Genomic DNA, 6,448 nt, shown 5'->3' on the forward strand with positions numbered 1-6,448 from the left:
CTTCTGGCCCGGATGGTCCACGGTAGGCTAATTTCATCCTCCGGTGCACAGCGGAGCAAAGGGGAGCGGGCTGTCCGTCGAGGCCCGTGTCAAGCCCGCTCTTATAGGCTTGGGAATGACACGGCTCCCTGTGGGACAGAAGGTGGGGTGGAGATGAGCCATTGTGGCAGGTTGGGAGTGAGAAGGGAGGCAGAGGCTGGAGAGCAGGTGCACTGAGGCCTGATAAAAACATACAGGGAGACGAGCGCTTTGTCTGTGAGAGGATGACTGCAGACAGGCCAGAGGTATCTGGGAATTCACATCTGTGCCAGAGAAGGAGGAATGGGTTCGGAATGACGTGTACTGTCACTCCACTTTGAGAAGAAAAGAAGTATTTTATTGCATTAGCTGGAGTTTTTGCTATGTTCACAAAATAGCTTCTTTCTGGGTGTTTTTTCTTTCTTTGGGATCACAGTCAGTCCAAGGGAACACATGCATAAAGTTGAGTGAACTATAGTGAATCCATATGAAAAACAATGACTGCGTGTTCAGTCGCCAAACTCTTAGTTCACTGACCATTTTTGTGTTTTAATTTATAGTGTGCATTTGCATGCTTTTGGTTTTGACAGTTTAATTTGTGATTTATTTGGAAAGGTTTTCTATATATTGGTCAAGTGAAATGGTTAGATTACTACACTACTTAATGTTCTTATTTTATACCTACATAATGCAGTTGGAGAACTTGAGTTGGTAGGTTACTGGGCGCCAGTGTGCAAGTCACAGTACTTGTTCCCTTTCTATTGCTATGAATCATGATGTGGTAGGATGTCTGAGGTCACTGTAGAAGCTCTACCCGCTTTGTTCCCCATCCATGCACAGTGCAAGGCACAGCCTTACTGCATCATGTAGTCCAGGCCATTTAGGCATAGCATTCATCTAGGGGTTCTTGATATTTGTTTGTAGACAGCCATTGGTGGCCAGTGTACTGAAACTCTGCCTTCCTGAGCAAGTATGTAATGATGATGATGTAACAGCTGATTTTTAATGTTTGTAAGTAAGATCCTTACAGCCACTCCCCTTAATGTGTAGTTTGCATGAAGTGTGTAGGGGGGAAAATGCAATAAGGCAGACTTTGTGTGGTAACCAGCAGGTGGCAGAGGAGCAAAAAACTATAAAGGTTTCCCAGTAGTCTTTCATCTCTCTATGACTTGCTCACTTCTACCTGCTGTGCTGTCCACCATGATGCTAGGTAAGACAGTTGATTTAAGCAATGTAATTCTAACACTTAGGTGAACTTTTGTAAGTTATTTGTTTTAAATGTAGTCCAGCGGTGTAACTGAGGACCTGGTTCTGCTCTGCAGCCCTCATCTCTTTCTACTGTGGACAATGGCCTCCTTCCCTGTCCGTGGTTATCAGCCCATGTGCCACGGGTGCGAGTTTTGAAGTGGTATGTTTAAATTGTTTGTATGAGAATGAAATACTTCATCCAGCTATAGACTAATATCTGTTATTTCTAAGGTTACAGGGTTTGAGTCAGCAACACCCTGAAGTCTTGTCTTCACCTTTTTGTTCCTTTCTGCCCTGATGTGAAACTGAATGAGTGTAATTTAAAGAACCAAATTGTTCAACTGAACTGAGTAATATTGGTCCTTTTAGAATGAATGAAATTATAACAATCAGGAGTCCTAACTTACACTTTATGCACTTTAAAAGAAATGTAACTGGAACTCACTTCGTGTCTCAATGACCGAACCTGTGCCTTATGCTTTAGAAACTTCTGAATCAGAACCATTATACAAAATTAAAGTCCATAAACCAGAGTTTAATTTTCATACTATGCAATGGTATGAAAATTGAGCAAATGACAATGAATCACAGTGAAGAAGGTTTAGTTAAAATGTTCACCATGTTTAAAGCTGTACTATGCAACTTTTCTAGTGGAGAGTCCACTATGAGTTTAGCATCTGCATGCTACATCCACAGTGTCAAGCATGTGACGTCACCAGGTCAAGTTACACGTCAGATCTGTGGAGAAACAACCCTGTTGTAATTAAGATTACAAGTGTTTCAAGGTGTTTTTGAGTAAGATATTTAATACCATACTGTGGAGCATTCCAGGGAAAACAAAATAATAAAGAGCTTTGTTGAGCTCTCTTTACAGGCTCGACAAAGCCTCTCAAAGCGCAACACTGTAGTCATTATTCATTCACTCCACTCTCGGGGGTGGTAAGCTACTATTGTAACTACAGCAGCCCTGTGGCAGACTAACAGGAGCGAGGCTGTCAATCAGTCACACACCACCACCACTCAGTCACACACACCACATTCATTCTAGGCAAGGTGGCTTAAGTGTCTTGCCTAAGGACACAATGACAGAGCTTGGTTTAAGCAGGAATCGATTCTCCAACCTTCAGTTTGGGGGAACCACTGTTCTAACCACTGAGCCACTGTCGCCCATACGCCCACATAATCATCTCAGTGGAAACAAACAGACGGCAGACCCTCCACTAAAACGCTGTATTCATTACACAATATATTTTACACATTTACACAAACTACAAATACTATAACCAAAATAGTTTGCTCCTTATGTTTGGCTTCTGTTCTAAATAGGCGAACTAAGGCAATCTCTGTGAAAATAATGTTTGGATTTGACACTCCCCATGTTAACAAAATCCTCAAATGAAATACTCAGAACCTGCCACTAAAACCCTAATGCATCGCTTTAATTTGAGCTTGGAAGATTGAAAAAAAAAAAAAAAAAGCACTAAAACGACTTGCGAGCTCGTCTTTTTGAATGAGCTCTCATCTGTCTATGTGGAGAGCCCGGTTCAAGTGCAAGCCTTATTATCCCTATTATTAACCAAGTGAGAAAAGCTCTTTGGCACATCGACCTGTCCGTGCGCATCTCATGCCGCAAATTGGAAATATATCATGTTCATCAGTCGCCGTGGCAACCCCATTTACAACCGTTTCATATTTATAAATAACACAATTAGATGGGTAACCTTGAAAGCTCTCCCGGCATTGTTTTTTTTTTGTTTTTTTTTTTATTTTTATGATAGCCGTCCGTCGTAATTACACATTGATTGAGTCTCTTGACAAATATGAGGCTTCGACGTCTCCTCCTAGCGCCCTTCTTGGTCTACCGTGGCCTTTCAAGCGGTGACTGGAGTAGCGCACCCTGCTAAAAAAAGATGTGGTGTTTTGTTATCGGCTTAGATGGTTAGTTAGAGAGACGCAGTGGCAAAGACAGTGCAAGTGCATATATCAGAAAGAAGTGTTGATAGCAGTTAATAGGTCTCTGATGGTTAGCTAACAGCATGGATTTACGCAAGTTGGAGATAGCGATGTGCAGGCGTGAGATGCATAAAGTTGGTATGAAGTATTAGAGCAAGAAAGCACTTTTATACGGGAGCACATTAAGATATTTACTGTTACTATCATTTTTATGTTGCACCAGCCAAAGCAAGTTTCTGGTTTGGGAATTTTGTAAACCCCTTTTGCCGATTACGTTGTTGTACATCAAACCAGCTCTATAACAAAATGAGCTCTTTAGTTCAGGGCTTCACCAACCTTAAGGAAACTGGTTGGAATACACCATGAGAGTTAGACAAACCAAAATCCATTGTAGAATTGCCTATGTCTCTCTTTTTCAGAGCTGTCCAGGATATTTTGAGCCTAATACAGCCAAACACACATACAACTACATACAAACTCCTATTACATAAACTCAAACCTTTTATTTTTATCTTGTAATAAAACAAAGCGAAACAGATTATGTGCTTAGATCAGGGGTGTCCAAACCTTTCTCATCAAGAGCCACATATAAAAACACAGACAAAGCTGAGGGCCGATTGAGGGCCATAGACTGGTCGCCAACACAGTGAATACTTCAAATCTGCGTTATTATTACTGCGTTAGACTGAACCACTGGACCAGGGGTGTCAAACTCATTTTCACAGAGGTCCACATCAACAAAATGGTTGCTCTCAAAGGGCCAGATGTAACTAAGACAATATAAATGTAATAAGATGTAACCAAATGTAATGGAAAAAAATACTGTTAATTGACCATTTCTATATTTATTACTTATTCAAGTTACAAATATTGCATAGGGGTTTGCATAGATGAAAAAATGGCTGTTCAACTTGTGTATCTCCTGATAAACTGATATTGTAAGACAGTCATATATTAAATGACGCGGTGGGCCATTTTTCACCCACGGGCCTTGAGTTTGACACATGTGCACTAGACCTTTATTCATCCATCCTTAATGGGACACATTAAATATTTGATATGGGCTTGTTAAAGTAGATTTTCAGAAATGTACATTAAAAAGTACTGTTTATTAATGGGCCAATCCACTTGGAAGCTTGAGGGCCAAGAAAAATTGGTTTGAGGGCCACAGTTTGGGCATGCCTGGCTTAGATGTTCTACCACGCAGATTTTCTTCAATTTCTTAAACAAAAAAAACCCAAAAAAAATGGCTCATTGGATAACCTGCAGCACATATGCGAGCAAACTTGCAGCATTACTTTTATTGCCTCCATCCATTCATCCATCATCCCTTCCATGAGTTCCATCTTTGACGATTAACCTTCAGAATGTCTCTCCTCCCTTTCTCTTTCCCATTTCCTGCTCTAAAATGTTCTGTATTGAAGCTTAAATCAAATCTCTTTTTTAATTTGGACCTCTAACACAAGCTGTTTTTGTGCTAAAGCCATTTTGCATCAAGATCATAAAATATGCAAAAAGCAAAACAAAACAAGGAGGAGGAAATAAAATAAAGTAAAATAAAATAAAAAGATCTACACAAATGCACAACCTGGATCTATGGTCTACTTAATGATCCAAATGAACATTCTAGACAAATATTTACAATGTGTTAATGTTTGTTATTTTTTAGTTAGTTATAGCCCCACAGGTCATTGAGTTATCTACGTCTAATATGACCACAACGCCCTGGAAATGAAATGATGGTAGCCCAGGGAGCAACATCTGACCCAAAAGTAAATGACATTTTGGAGCAAAGGTCATGTCAAATATCCGGGAAAAGCCACGTCCGGGGCTGAAACTGGTCCTGACTTTAATGTGAAACGTCAGCTCGGGACTAAAGGCCGAGCCACTGTTTACAGAGATGTCACACTGCATTCTCCAAAACCAACAATCCGGGGACATAGTGTAACCATTTCTACAAGCAAGGTCATTAAAATGTGAATATATGCTTTATGGAACAGATACACTACAGGTTTAGTCACTATTGTTATACCTTCTCTAACTGATTATGCAAAGGCAGAGGTTTGGAGTAAAAGTAGTACTGTACTTAAGTAAAACATTTTAGGTATCTGTACTGTACTATAATTGATAATTTTTATATTTACTTCACTACATTTGAGAGCAGGTATGTGTACCTTATACTCATTACATTTTTGAGCAAGAATGAAAAGCCTTTTGTATTATTATTTGAGGCTTGTTAAAAAGGCTGAGGGTTTATTTTTAACATGTTCATCATTTGAGAAAACAAAAATATACAGATAAAAACAGCCAGAAAAAAAGATTCAGTTGTTTCTGTTGAACAAAATTCAGCACAAATCTTTATCAAAATCAATACATTTGAAGCTTTATAAGAAAGCACTGCAAAATATTGGTACTTTTTACTCTTTAAGTACATTTTTGAACAGGTACTTTTACTTAAGTAGATTTTTTTCATGTGATACTTTAACTTTTTTTGCTCCGGTATCTGTACTTTTAATTAAGTAAAAATGTAGTACTTCTTCCACCACTGCCATGCAGTACAACTACCACATGCACGCACAACACATCAGAGAGCACAAATGAGCAATGAACACCTCAGCTGGACCAATATTTAGATATGAGACTGTTAATGTTGCATAAGGCGAGAGGGTGTCGGATGGTACCAGCCCATAAACTACATTTACGTGAGGTCAAAGCCTCATTAAAAGACACTGTTGAATGTGTAAACCTTTTGGTATTTTATTTTAGATCATAAAATCATAGTTAGCATGCAAAACTGGCATCCGAGCTAAAGGCAAACCAAGTTTCAGTTGAGGTTTCTGAACTTGTGTGTGTCTGGTAAACATATAGGATAATATTATGGTATATAATATAGACCACTAAACATCCTCTTTTAGGGGAGACCATATATATTACTTAAATGTCACGATAAGCAATTTAGTATATTCTTTAAAAAGAGGATTGGCTTGAGCATTCATTCATGGAATCTTCTAGCCAAGTGAGAATTTTGTGTCTAATGCTTCACCAATCAGAGTAAAGAGAATCAAGGAAAACAGAGCCTCACCCACAGTATCTAAGGTCTGCTTTCTCTTCAAGACCAAAGACATCACAGATCAGTGGCATTTAAACACTGACCTCATATGCTATACTCAACCAAACTTGTTTTTTCCTATATGCTACAAAGACTAAATGATAGATAACCGATAAACTT

This window comes from Periophthalmus magnuspinnatus, chromosome 7 (assembly GCF_009829125.3).
Source record: "Periophthalmus magnuspinnatus isolate fPerMag1 chromosome 7, fPerMag1.2.pri, whole genome shotgun sequence".
Classification (NCBI taxonomy): domain Eukaryota; kingdom Metazoa; phylum Chordata; class Actinopteri; order Gobiiformes; family Gobiidae; genus Periophthalmus; species Periophthalmus magnuspinnatus.